Here is a 12,711-nt window from a genome sequence, read left to right as displayed (position 1 = left end):
ATCTTCTGATTCTATGGTGATCAATCAATTCACTGCAGATCTGATTTAAAACATGCTAATATGGGGACACCTGAGTGACTCAGTTGGTTAAGCTTCCAAATCTTGGTTTTCTCAGGTCATGATCTTGGGGTGGTGAGATGGAGCCCCTCCTCTGGTTCTGTGCTTGGCTCAGAGTCTCTTTTAGATTCTTTCCCTCACCTTCTCCCTCCCCTTTTCTCCCTCCCCCAGCTCACATGCTCACATTCTCTCTCAAATAAATTAATTAATTAAATTAAAATACTCATATAGACACGAATGAGTTGCAAGTTTTTTCAATAAATGAAAATGAGATAATAAAGATTGACCTATAAGAACTATGACTTGTGGGAGCCTGGGTGGCTCAGTTGGTTAAGTAACTGCCTTCAGCTCAGGTCACGATCCCGGAATTCCGGGATTGAGTCCTGCATGGGACTCCCATCTCCACCGGGAGTCTGTTTCTTCTGACCTTCTCTGCTCTCATGCTCTCTCTCACTGTCTCTCTCTCTCTCTCTCTCAAATAAATAAATAAAATCTTAAAAAAAAGAACTATGACTTGTAAAGGCATATGATTATAATAAAACTTATCATCAGCAAGTCAACATGGAGGTCGAAAGACAATGAATAGGGAGATTGCAGCAAATACAGATAAGAAAAAGTATTGCCAGAGCTAGAAATCTTTAAACTGTACGTGATAGTCTTCATCACAGTTTCTTAACAGAAATCCTTGATGACATATAGCTGCATCAGACCCTGAGATGCAGGGTGTGATATAGACTTATAGAGACTCACAGTTTCTGGCCAGAGATTTAAGGTTCATCTAAGCCTTGTAAATACTTTTAAATATTCTAGAATAGACTACTTCTCAATGAGTACCTACTGTGTTGCTGCTTTATTGTTGCATAACAAACCACTTCAAAATTTAGTGGCTTCAAATAATTATTTCTCAAATTTTGCAATTGGATGGAGCTTGTTAGGGCAGCTTATCTCTGTACCATATGACATCAGTTGGGAGCACTTTTGAAATTAGAAGTTTCACGTCCAAGATGGCTCACTCACATGTTGGCAAATTGTTGTTGGCTACCAGCTGGGAACTGTCAGCCCAGGACTTCAATTATTTTCCCTGTTTTCCATCAGAGTCTCTCCATGTGGCTGCTTGGGCTTCCTTATGACATGGCAACTGCTTCCAGGAAGGAAATGGAAACTATCACTTCTCTTAAAGGGTGGACTTAAAACTGGCATAATGTTACTTTTTTCATATTCAATTGGTCAAAGGAGTCAGAGGCCTAACCCAGATTCAAGAGTATGGGGAATACATTTTTCATATGTATAAATTCAGCCCCAGAAATATTAAGCAACTTAGTAATACAATATGAATTTAGAGAAAACAGAAAAGAGCACTGAGGGAAATTTTCTTTTTCTTTCACCGCCCAAGACCACTTGTAACTTCTGCTTCTTGCAGAGTCCCTGGAGAAGAGAAGAGAAACAAATGGGAAAAGGAAGAGAAGGTGTAAGAAAGAAGTTCAGAGATTATCAAGAGAGTTGTTTCTCCAAACACACCAAGATGCAAACTCCATGGGGGTAAGGACTGCCATCTGGTTTATTCCCTATTGTTGACCCCACACTAGCCTAGCCCAGGAGCTTCATGAATATCTGTTGAATGAATAAGTGAATGAATGAATAGGTGGTAGGAAAAGACCATTCAAGTTTTGATGCATCTGAACAGTCAGTAGAGGGTTTGAAATTGTATAAATATTTTATATAAGCAAAAATAAAATTAAATCAAGAATTAAAAAGCACTGTCTAAATATTGGAAAAAAAACCTAAGTATATCAAATTGGTGGCATAACCACACAGAAAATAATTGTTTCAAGTAACTGTGAAACACAGCATCTTAACTCCATATCCTGAGTGGTATATAAGATAAAAACCTAAGGTTAAAAGAACCATAAATACTATGACTTGTACTGGTTATCTTACTGATAATAGTAATATTTGAAATAATCATGTGTTTGTGATAGACTAAAACATGTAAATAATTATGAACCAAGATTTTCAGCATAAAAGATAAACTTAAAATCAAAGAAGTTCAATAAAACTGTATATTCTAAAATTCAAATTGGAAATTTTAATGTGAATGCATGATTCTTTTTCCTTTTTAAAAAATATATATTTCCCAGCTCTAGCCACTAAAAAAGCCTGGAAGCAATAATAAGCCAATAGTTTTGAGCACACTCTCCACCCATCGTGTCTTCTAAAGACCACTTCCTACCAAAAGAAATCAGGACAGTTTGGAGAAATGACTGATTCCAGTGAACAGCAGGAGGGAGCAAGATGATCTGGGCCACATTGTTGTGCAGGAAAGTGAAGAAATTATTGAGTGCTATTGCAATCATACTTTAAGGTGACAGTAGCCATCTGAAGGGGTTCCAATGGCCAAAGATGGATTAATTTGAGCAAGGAAAATAACTGCAATGAATTAAAAACATGAAATACTTAAAGATCTATTAGTTCATAACAAAAACAAACAAAATGATCACTTTGGAGATCTCTACCACACCAACTCATTATTCTTAAATTTAGTAAATAAAAGGAAAGAACTAGCAATTAATCCTGCCTTTACTGTGTATACTGGATTTCAGCATAACCAAATAGCATGAAAGAAAACTCTTCTTTGTAGAAACATTCCTACAAAATAAATGCAAACAGAATGATAGAATTAGATGCACACCACTTTGCAACCCCTAACAAAATGATGACTCAAAGCAATGAAAATCAATGAATACTAAATCTTTGGATGAAATGGTGATGGAAGCTTTGTAATAGGGAGATCATGTTGGCACAACCTGAACCCAGTGACCAATCTTTTTATTTTTTATTGAAGCATGTATCAGGAGCTATGAAGGGTCTGAGATTTTACTCTACAAGCTAACAGATTAACCTGCCCAATTTCATGGAACTGATTAAATGTATAGACTCTGGGTTAAAGAGTACGGTAGTTAATTTTCTGTGTTAGCTTGACTGGGCGGTGGGGTATCCAAATACTTGCTTAAACATTATTTTTGGGTGTGTCTGTGAGGGTGCCTTTGGATAAGATTAACATTTAAATCGTAGACTGAGTAAAGCAGATTGCCCTCCCCCTGTGGGTGGGCCTCATCCACTCCATTCAAGGACTGAATAGAACAAGAAGCTAAGAAAGAAAAAATTCGTTCCATATTCGAGCTGAAAGGTTGAAGTCCTCCTGCCTTCAGACCTACCACTATCCCACTACCGGCTCTCCTGCTGAGCAGGCCTTTGGACTTGGACTGAAACTTAACACCAGTGATTCTCCACTGTCTCAAAGCTGCATGACTACAGTCTTGGCCTTCTCAGCCTCCATAATCTTGTGAGCTAATTCCTTACAACATATCAGTTTCTCTGTCTCTGTCTCTCCCTGCCCCCACCAGCCCCTGCTCCTGCTCTGTGTGTGTGTGTGTGTGTGTGTGTGTGTTTCTCTGGAGACTTCAGTCTAATACAGAGGTCCAGGACCATCAATTACTCACAGCAACACCAGTGGCTATTTTTAATATCATCATTTTTACTAGTTCCCGGAGCCTCATTTTACTGGTTCCCTGAGCCTCATTTCTAATAGAGCAACCGGAAAAGGGTCAGGTGACCTTGTACATGTAAGTGGGTTGCTTTACAGGAAAAAAATCCCAAGCTTAGGGAATTCTGATATTGGACACTGTACAGCAAGCTCTTCTGTCCTTTGCTCCAGCAACAGACGCTATCTCTTTCTTCATATGCAAACATCCTTGAAAAGATAATGTAGACAAACAGCAGTGAAAATCTTGTCTTGCAAAACCTAGGGAAATGCAAGCGCCCCATGGAGAACAGTCTCCCATTAGTTTAATCTCTGGATCAATCTTAACATCACTAAAAATGGGACAGCATATGTCTCCTGGTGTGATGCAAGAGGTACACAGCACCACTCGGAGTTATTCTTGCCAAAGAGGGTGAATCTAGTCAAGCCTAGAGATCTCCCTGCTAGCTTGAAAGTAATAGAAGAACAAACAGAAGAACTAGGGGATTAAAAGAACAAGTTGGATGAGGAGGCGATCATCCAAATCTAGAAGATGGGAAATTGTACACAATACACGACCCAATGTCTTCAACAAGTAAGTGGAATTTTAAAAGCTGGGAGGAGAGGGAATAGTTACGGGTTAAAAGAGACTTAGGAAATGATGCCACATGTGGACCTTGTTTGATCCTAACTTTAGGTTCATTTAGTGAACCAAAGCTTTGAGCATGGATGGGGAATTATATATTATTAAAATTACATGAAAGTATTATAATTGTTAGGGGTTATGTTTTTAAATATCCTTGTGTGTTAATTACTGAGCTACTTTGGACAAAATGATATGATGTCCACATTTGCTTTAAATTACTTCACCACCACCACCACCAACAACAAAAGTGGAGGAGAAAGAGGGAACAAGCTTGGCAAGATGTGGTTAACTGGTAAAGCTGGTGACAGTGGACAAAAGTTCATAATACCATTTTCGCCTATTTAATTTTGAAAGTTTCTATTGAAAATTTAGTAAATAAAACTGTGGAAGAATGAAAAAAGCAAAAACAAAAACAAAAGTGGGAGAAATAAGTTTTAAACGTAAAAGGTGGTAGGGGGCGTGGCAGAATTGCTATAACTTAGACTTTAGTGGAACATCTCAGATCTTTGGCAAGCCTGCTCTTCTAGAGAATGACTTTCATCTTTTCCTTTTCAATGTAGAATAGTTCATATCTTTTGCTCAGTGAGAAGACAGAATTCCTATGGCAAAACAAAACAAGTGAGATGGTTGAAGGAAAGTAGGGAAAAATAGAAGGAAGAGAGAGAAAGATAAGGACAGGTGTATCCCCCTTTCTCGTGGATTTTATAGTCTAGTGGAGGAGATACCCATTAACACAATAGTCATGCACATGACTATTTAACCAAAAATGGAGGTAAATGTCATGAAGTTGAAGAGGAAATTTCTATCAAAGCAAACAGCACAAGAACTTGCGAGGCAAAGATGCCCACCCTCCCTAAGGAAGTGACCCTTACTGGTGTTGAGATCTGAAGAATAAGTGGATATTATACAGACAAAACAGGGGAAAGCTATTTAGGACAATTAAGATATAAGTCCTTGACATTGCAATTCTTTTTTTTTTTTTTTAAGGATTTTATTTATTTGACAGAGAGAGAAATCACAAGTAGGCAGAGAGGCAGGCAGAGAGAGAGAGGGAAGCAGGCCCTCCACTGAGCAGAGAGCCCGATGTGGGACTCGGCCCCAGTACCCCAAGATCATGACCTGAGCCAAAGGCAGAGGCCCAACACACTGAGTCACCCAGGCACCCCTAACCTTTCTATTCTAAGAGGAAAATACATTGCAGGGGGCACCAGCATACATAAAGGAGGGAGACTCTAGGAGACTCTTAAAGCAGCCCTACTAGAAACGATGGCTTACATTGGAATGGTGACAATGGAGATGGAGAGAAGTGGACTCACTGGGCAGGTATTTATGGAGTAAAATTAGCCCAACTTGATGATGAATTAGATAAGATGATGGGTATAGATGTTTCCTATTATTCTTGGTATTATTTCTGTGGTATCCCCCAAAGCACTGAGTTTTAGGGACTGCTGTGCTAGCGCACCCTTGGGTGGGTTGAGTTGCAGGGTGCCAGGAAAAGGGACCATGAATTAGATGGATCCAAGTACTTTACACAAAATCTGGGAGACTATTGGGAGAGAGCTGGGGGCTACTGTCTAACCTTGAAACACCCCCTCCCACCACACTCACACACATTCACTCCCACTGCCAGGCTCTGAAGAAGGAAGAATTGCTTGATGTCAGGAGCACTGGCTTGGGTTCTGGTTCTGGCCCTTACAATCAGGGAGATGTGGTCAGTTCAAGTTTCTGAGTCCTGAATGAAAGTTCTGCCTTTGAGGTCTAAGGACCATGGGACTCTTGACTCCTCTAATGGGCACTGAGCTGATATGTTGAGAGGAAGAAGCTGATGGAGGTGGGAGGTATCCAAAGTTGCACTTTAGATCTGGAGGTGATGAGCTCTGCAGTAATCCTTGGAGGGCAAGCCAGTCTTGTTTTGTGAAGTCACCCACATCGTCCCTTTTATTGTACAAATGTAAAGGAAGAAAACCCTCTATGAAATATTTCCACTTCAGAAAAGGATCTTCACTTTCACTTTGCATAACCAAAGCCTGGTTCCCACTCCACCATGAGAGGGCAAGATCCAGGATTATAGCAGACAAGAGTCTATTCTTTTCTCTAATGATTATAGATATGGGGAGAGGAGAGAAGGAGGCTAGTGTTGATGCTCCCAATTTGCATGAGTCCTACCGTTAGGCTGACTTTCATCCACGACCGTTTCTGTTTTCCTCCATAGTATCCCTTGGAAAGGAAAAATAAAGTCAAAACACAAGACATTGTGCAATACACTGTTCACTGCGCAAAGCACTGGATTTAAAGACAAAAGACCAAGAGTCAAAACTCTTTATGTCCACTTACTAGCTGTGTGATCATGCACAAACTTCATACTCTCTGCACCTCCCTCTCCTCTTCTGTGGAACTGTGATAATAAAGTCACCTCACCAGGTCGTTTATGATGATTGAATGCAACACTGTGAAAGCACTCAGCATAAATGATTTTGAAAGTGATGATGGATAGTTGCTTTCTTTCTGCTGAAGACGGTAATTTTTTCAATCATCTGTCCTTGTGCCAGGGAGAAAACCAAAGAAAGGAAAAAGACTTAAACCAGGATCATGTGTCATGTGTATGCAGTCCGTCTCCAGTCAGTTAGTTAATAGGAACACTAGCCCACCAAACCCAAAGGCCTAAAAGCCTGAGGGACAGCATGCTGGAGCGCTCCCTGGTCGGCCAAGGTTCTGGCTTTGATGTCACCCTTGTCAGACCAACATAGCGCGGCCTTGACACATGAATGTTGATGAACAAACTGATACATTTGTCCTGTGAATACATGGTGGAAGCCAATGTTCATCCCACTGATAGACTTGTTGACTGTGAAAGTTTGCATGGGTCCTCATGAAAAAGGACTTCCACCACCCCAAACTTTCTAATTGATTAAGTTCTTCTTTCCAGCCCATCTCTTAACTCAGGCAAAAGTCTCTTCAGGCAAAGCATCTCCTGATGGGACCTGAAACTACCCCCTCACACAATAAGGACTGCGCTGAACCAGCAAGACCCTGTGTAACTGAGCCCAAGACAGTGATCGACTACCTTCACTGCCCACCTGCACGTATCCACCGACCTTTGTCCCACATTTTCCTCACATAAACCTGGAAGTATTTTTGGCACTTTGGTGACAGGCTTTGAGATGCTAGTCTTCTGTCTTCCTGGTGTTGGCCTCACCAAACTAATTCCCTCATGTATATGTGTGTGTATGTGTATGTATATATATATACATATATATATGCATTCTTTCCAGCAGCATTCAAATATACTCAAGGATTTCTCTTCTTTATTTTTTTAAAGATTTTATTTTATTTATTTATTTGACAGAGAGATAGAGATCACAAGTAGGCAGAGCAGTAGGCAGAGGGAGAGGGGGAAGCAGGCTCCCTGCTGAGTAGAGAGCCTGATGTGGGGCTCGATCCCAGGACCCTGAGATCATGACCTGAGCCGAAGGCAGAGGCTCAACACACTGAGCCACCCGGTGTCCCCAACTCCCTCTTTTCTTTCACCACTGCTCATTTCTCTGTCTTTGGATGTTGTCAGCAGAAAAGTGGCCGAATGTGGTCTGGTTGGGATCCCCAGAACAACCCAGCCCCTCGGCTATACTAATGACCAATTCTACCTTACACATGACTACCTATGATCAACTACAGCTTCTAAATTAGAATTCTCCTGCTCTTGAGTGAAAGCGTGCTAATTCGGTGTTTCTCAAGTTGTGGTCTCTGGGCCGCTTGCTCCTGAAACTTCTGGGGATCTCATTAGAAAGGAGGCAGTCCCCAGCGCTACTGAATCAGAATCTCTGGGTGGGGGCTCAGGGACCCACACTGTTGCCATCACCACAAGAGTTTGGATGCTCATTGAAGATTGAGGACTGGTTAACCGATCTCATTTAGACCACTAAGGCTTCAAGAGCTATATATCATAGATGATACCTTAAGCCAGAACAGTGTTTAAGTATATTGAGTGAATTCCAAAATAGTGATTATAATTTTAGAAATGTGTGCACTCTGAGCTGTGTCAACTGGTGGCAAAATCTAATTTTTGGTATTTTACCTACATTAATCAAACACACTGGTTGCACTAAAATGGGCAGATATGTCCACAAGGTAATAAAAATGATTGACTAATGGCTCTAATAGGTGTTATATTAGCCTCTCATAATAAGAATAAGTGCAGTAGATAACCACCCACCAAGTCAATCATTAGCTGTAACAACTGAACGTGAACCTTCACTTCAGGCTTTTACTTGCCTGCCTTGAGCTTAAAATTGGGTTTAAGAAGAAAAAACATTTTACATTACACCGAGGAGCAGAACTTCCACTTCAGGCTTCATTAAAGAAAATAAATACACCTTCTCTTTCCTGCCATTTCCCATAGTGGAGGTAAAAATTTGTCAGCGGGGCTGGAGCCAAAGAGACTCATGGTGTGGTTAAGACATTACACACAGGAGAATTGACCAACTACGTAAATGTATTGAGGCTAATGGGAGCCAGGTTTTTCAGTGATGGAGAAGGGAGTTACAAACCAATAAGAGAGGAAAGGATAAGCCCTGTGTTGTTGGATTGGAATTGAAGGTTTCAGTGTAAATTAATGGTTTTTAGGATATAGAGATATACGGAGAGATGGATGGATGGATGGACAAATAGATGTGTGTATATGTGTGAGTGTGTCATATTTCCTAGTCTGCTGAGAAGTCCTAAAAGCAATGATATTCCAGTACCAAAGAGTACCAGGTTCGTGGTTTCTAAATTCCATTCTCCTCTAAAAGAATCCAGGACTCTTTATTTAAAGAAAGGAGTGATTCCAGGGTTGTTGCAGGAAAATAGCAGTGAGCCTAGAACATCGTGTTGTACCAGAAAGCAAAGAAGTGCTCAAGAAATGCTGTGGGCATGTCCAAAGGGCCTGGGAGACGAGCTTGAGGGGTTAATAAATAATAATAGGAACCGATTTTAACACACTGAACAAAATAGAACTCCATGAGTCCATATGGATATAAGTAAATTAATATACAAATAAATGAAATGAAAAACTCTACCTCATAAGAGGATCCCAAACAAGAAATATAAAGGAATAATAGAACTAGAGAATCACTGTTTGGCAACTCTCGTGGTACTAATTGATTTAATCATGAATCATCAATGGATGGGAAAACTAGCGAGTGAAAATTTGATGAGGAACATAATATTTAGATAATCTCAAAGCATCTCTCCACAAAATGTTTATTCATTGCTTATTACTAGATAAATGAGTAATAGCTACTAAGTTTATGATAAAGTAACCACCCAGATATCATCTTAATCAAGTGACAAAAGGGAGCAACAACAGTAATAGGACAAATAAATACTACGTACCTCCCGATGTTACACATCACTTTGGTAGTGTTCCTGCCAGAAATGGGTAATCTGATCCAAACGTGGGGAAACACCAAAGAAAACCAAATTGTGAAATATTTTACAGAGTCAGTTTTTAAAACTGTCAATGTCGTAAAAGATAAAGAAAAACTAGGGAACTATTCTGGATTGAGGGACTAAAAAAAAAATGAAAGCTAAATATTACACATGATCCTAGATTGGATCTTGGACCTATAAAGGATATCACTGGGTCATTACTGGGACAATCAGCAGATTTTTAGTGAGGCCTGTGGATTAGATGATAGTATTATTTAGCATCAATTTCTTGTGGTTATATAAAAAGAGCCTTTATTTTTAGGAAATACACATTGAACTATTCAGGGACAAGGGGGGCTCATATCTACAACTCTCAAATGGTTTAGAAAAAAATTAAGGAAGAACAAACAAAACCCAAAACCAGGAGAAGAGTAGAAATAATGAGTATTAGAGCAAAAATGAATGCTATAAAAGCTAAACAAAAAAATAGATGCAACATGGGGGTTTAGGGGGATAGGAGAATAAATGAAACAAGATGGGATTGGGAGGGAGACAAACCATAAGTGACTCTTAATCTCACAAAACAAACTGGGGGTTGCTGGGGGGAGGTGGGGTTGGGAGAGGGGGAGGGGGGTTACAGACATTGGGGAGGGTATGTACTATGGTGAGTGCTGTGAAGTGTGTAAACCTGGTGATTCACAGACCTGTACCCCTGGGGATAAAAATACATTATATGTTTATAAAAAAATAAGAAATAAATAAAAAATTTAAAAAAAATTAAGGAATACCCATGGGAGAGGAAATGATAAGGCAAATGTAGTAAAATGTTAATGTAGAGGAAGTAAAACTTGTCATCTATGCTGTTATGTTCTTTCCCTGAGGCCTGCTTATGAAGCTGACCAAAGACAGATTAACAGAAAGAAAAGGATTTATCCACGTACACTTGGGAGAAAGGAAAGGAGTAGCTGGCTTCTTGAATGACTGAGTGAGAGGCTTATATACCTAACTTGACAGAGGGAAAGGATAGAGAAAGGCTTTTCTGGGAAGAATGAATAGTTTTCTTTAGGAAAAACAAAAGGGTTTTTAGGAGAACAATTGAAAGATAAGAAAGTGATAGTGTTTGTCTATAGAGGTATGAATGGTCTTTCTGTCTCCCTTGGGGCCATAAAACTCCTCAGTGAAGGAATTTGGGGAAGGCTTCATTCATGTTTTCCCCTCAGGGAATAGATCTTCCCAAAAGGAGGAATTTATGGTAGCTTTATTTTCCAGAAATTGCTGCTTTTAGTCAGATAAGGAAAGCCCCAGAAGGTTCCTTCCTGCATTTCTTGATTCTCAAATATCTTGAGTTTGAAATAATCTTTATACTAACTCTGAGATTCTGAGTGGTTCCCTACATTAACAATTGGGAAATCTTGTTGAAAGATATATGGGAGTCCTCTGTATAATCTGTTGTAAATTTTCTGCAAATTTGAAATATTTCAGAATAAAGAGATTTTAAATAAGCATACCCTAATCCCAGAAATTGGAAATGTCATTAAACAAAAAATGTCATCCCAGTGACAACTCTGAAGGGTGGATTAAATATAACAGGAAAGATTTAATTTCCATAAATAAGTGAGTAGTACACATCTATCCTTGAGGAGGACAGCCCTATAAGGAACATTAGTAACTTAATCCTGGTGGAAGGAGGTATCGTCTAGGATGTTGAGAGCTCTGCCTTAAGAAACGCAGCCCCTCCCATCAGACGACAGATTTCCGCTGAGTGCAGGATAACCCCGTAGCTGAAGGCTCTGAGGGTTACATCCCCCTTGCAACCCTTGTGTCCACAGTTCAATTCTATTGCCCCAATTCTGGTCTTCGAAACTCACATAATGTTCAGATCTTCACTGCTAAAACAATAAGTACTTGCTTTTTTATTTTGCTAAATGCAAGTCCTGATATTTTCCACTAATAATAGTACAAGCTAGTCGCGTGTATCAAGTACTTACTCTATAGCGGGTCCCCTGCCAAATAAATATGTTACCTATGTTGTTTTATTTGAGCCTGCCTATTTCCCCGTGAAATAAGGACTATCATTATTCTCTTCATGTTACAGAAAAGGATGCCAGATGCTCTGAGTGATTAAAGCCTCCAGGATCACAGAGTTGATAAGCAGCTGCATCTAGGTTTGAACCCAGGCTTTCTAACATCAAAGCCCATACAATTAACCACAAGACAAGATGCTGTGTGCTATGCCTCCACGTTCTCTGGTTTGCTCTAGACTCCAGCTTATAGTAATAACTCAGGGTCAAGATTCTGTGCCAAATAAATCATCTCAGTGAAGAGAGATCCCGAGGTGCGCAGGTGGAAACTAATTTAAGGTAACCATCTCAACTCAAACCCAAAAGAGTAGGGAAGTGCTCGGCAAATAAGGGCTCCCTTGGGTCAGAGCTGACTCCCGTACTGCCAGGGCCTCTGGTTGCCTCATTGCCATGGCCAACTGGCAAGTGTTTAGCTATCTTTAGCTGGCTTTGGTTAAAAGGCAGACAGAAGAGGTTGTTTATAAGAGATACTGAAAAATATTTATCAAAATTTTTAATTCATTTTTCTCTATGTTCTTTTTTTTGTTTGTCTCTTTGCTTGTTGGACAATTTGGTTTTTGTGGGGTTTTTTATTTTTATTTGTTTATTTACAGCATAACAGTGTTCATTGTTTTGGCATCACACCCAGTGCTCCATGCAGTACGTGCCCTCCCTATTACCCACCACCTGGTTCCTCAACCTCCCACCCCCACCCCCACCCCCCTGCCGCCCCTTCATAACCTTCTGGTTGTTTTTCAGAGTCCATAGTCTCTCATGGTTCATCTCCCCTTCCAGTTTCCCTCAACTCCCTCTCCTCTCCATCTCCTCATGTCCTCCATGTTATTTGTTATGCTCCACAAATAAGTGAGACCATATGATACTTGACTCTCTCTGCTTGACTTATTTCGCTCAGCATAATTTCTTCCAGTCCCGTCCATGTTGCTACAAAAGTTGGGTATTCGTCCTTTCTGATGGAGGCATAATACTCCATTGTGTATATGGACCACATCTTCCTTATCCAT

The sequence above is a fragment of the Meles meles genome, chromosome 6 (assembly GCF_922984935.1).
Source record: "Meles meles chromosome 6, mMelMel3.1 paternal haplotype, whole genome shotgun sequence".
Lineage (NCBI taxonomy): Eukaryota > Metazoa > Chordata > Mammalia > Carnivora > Mustelidae > Meles > Meles meles.
The sequence above is the reverse complement of the archived record's forward strand: the minus strand, read 5'-3'. Positions refer to the sequence as shown.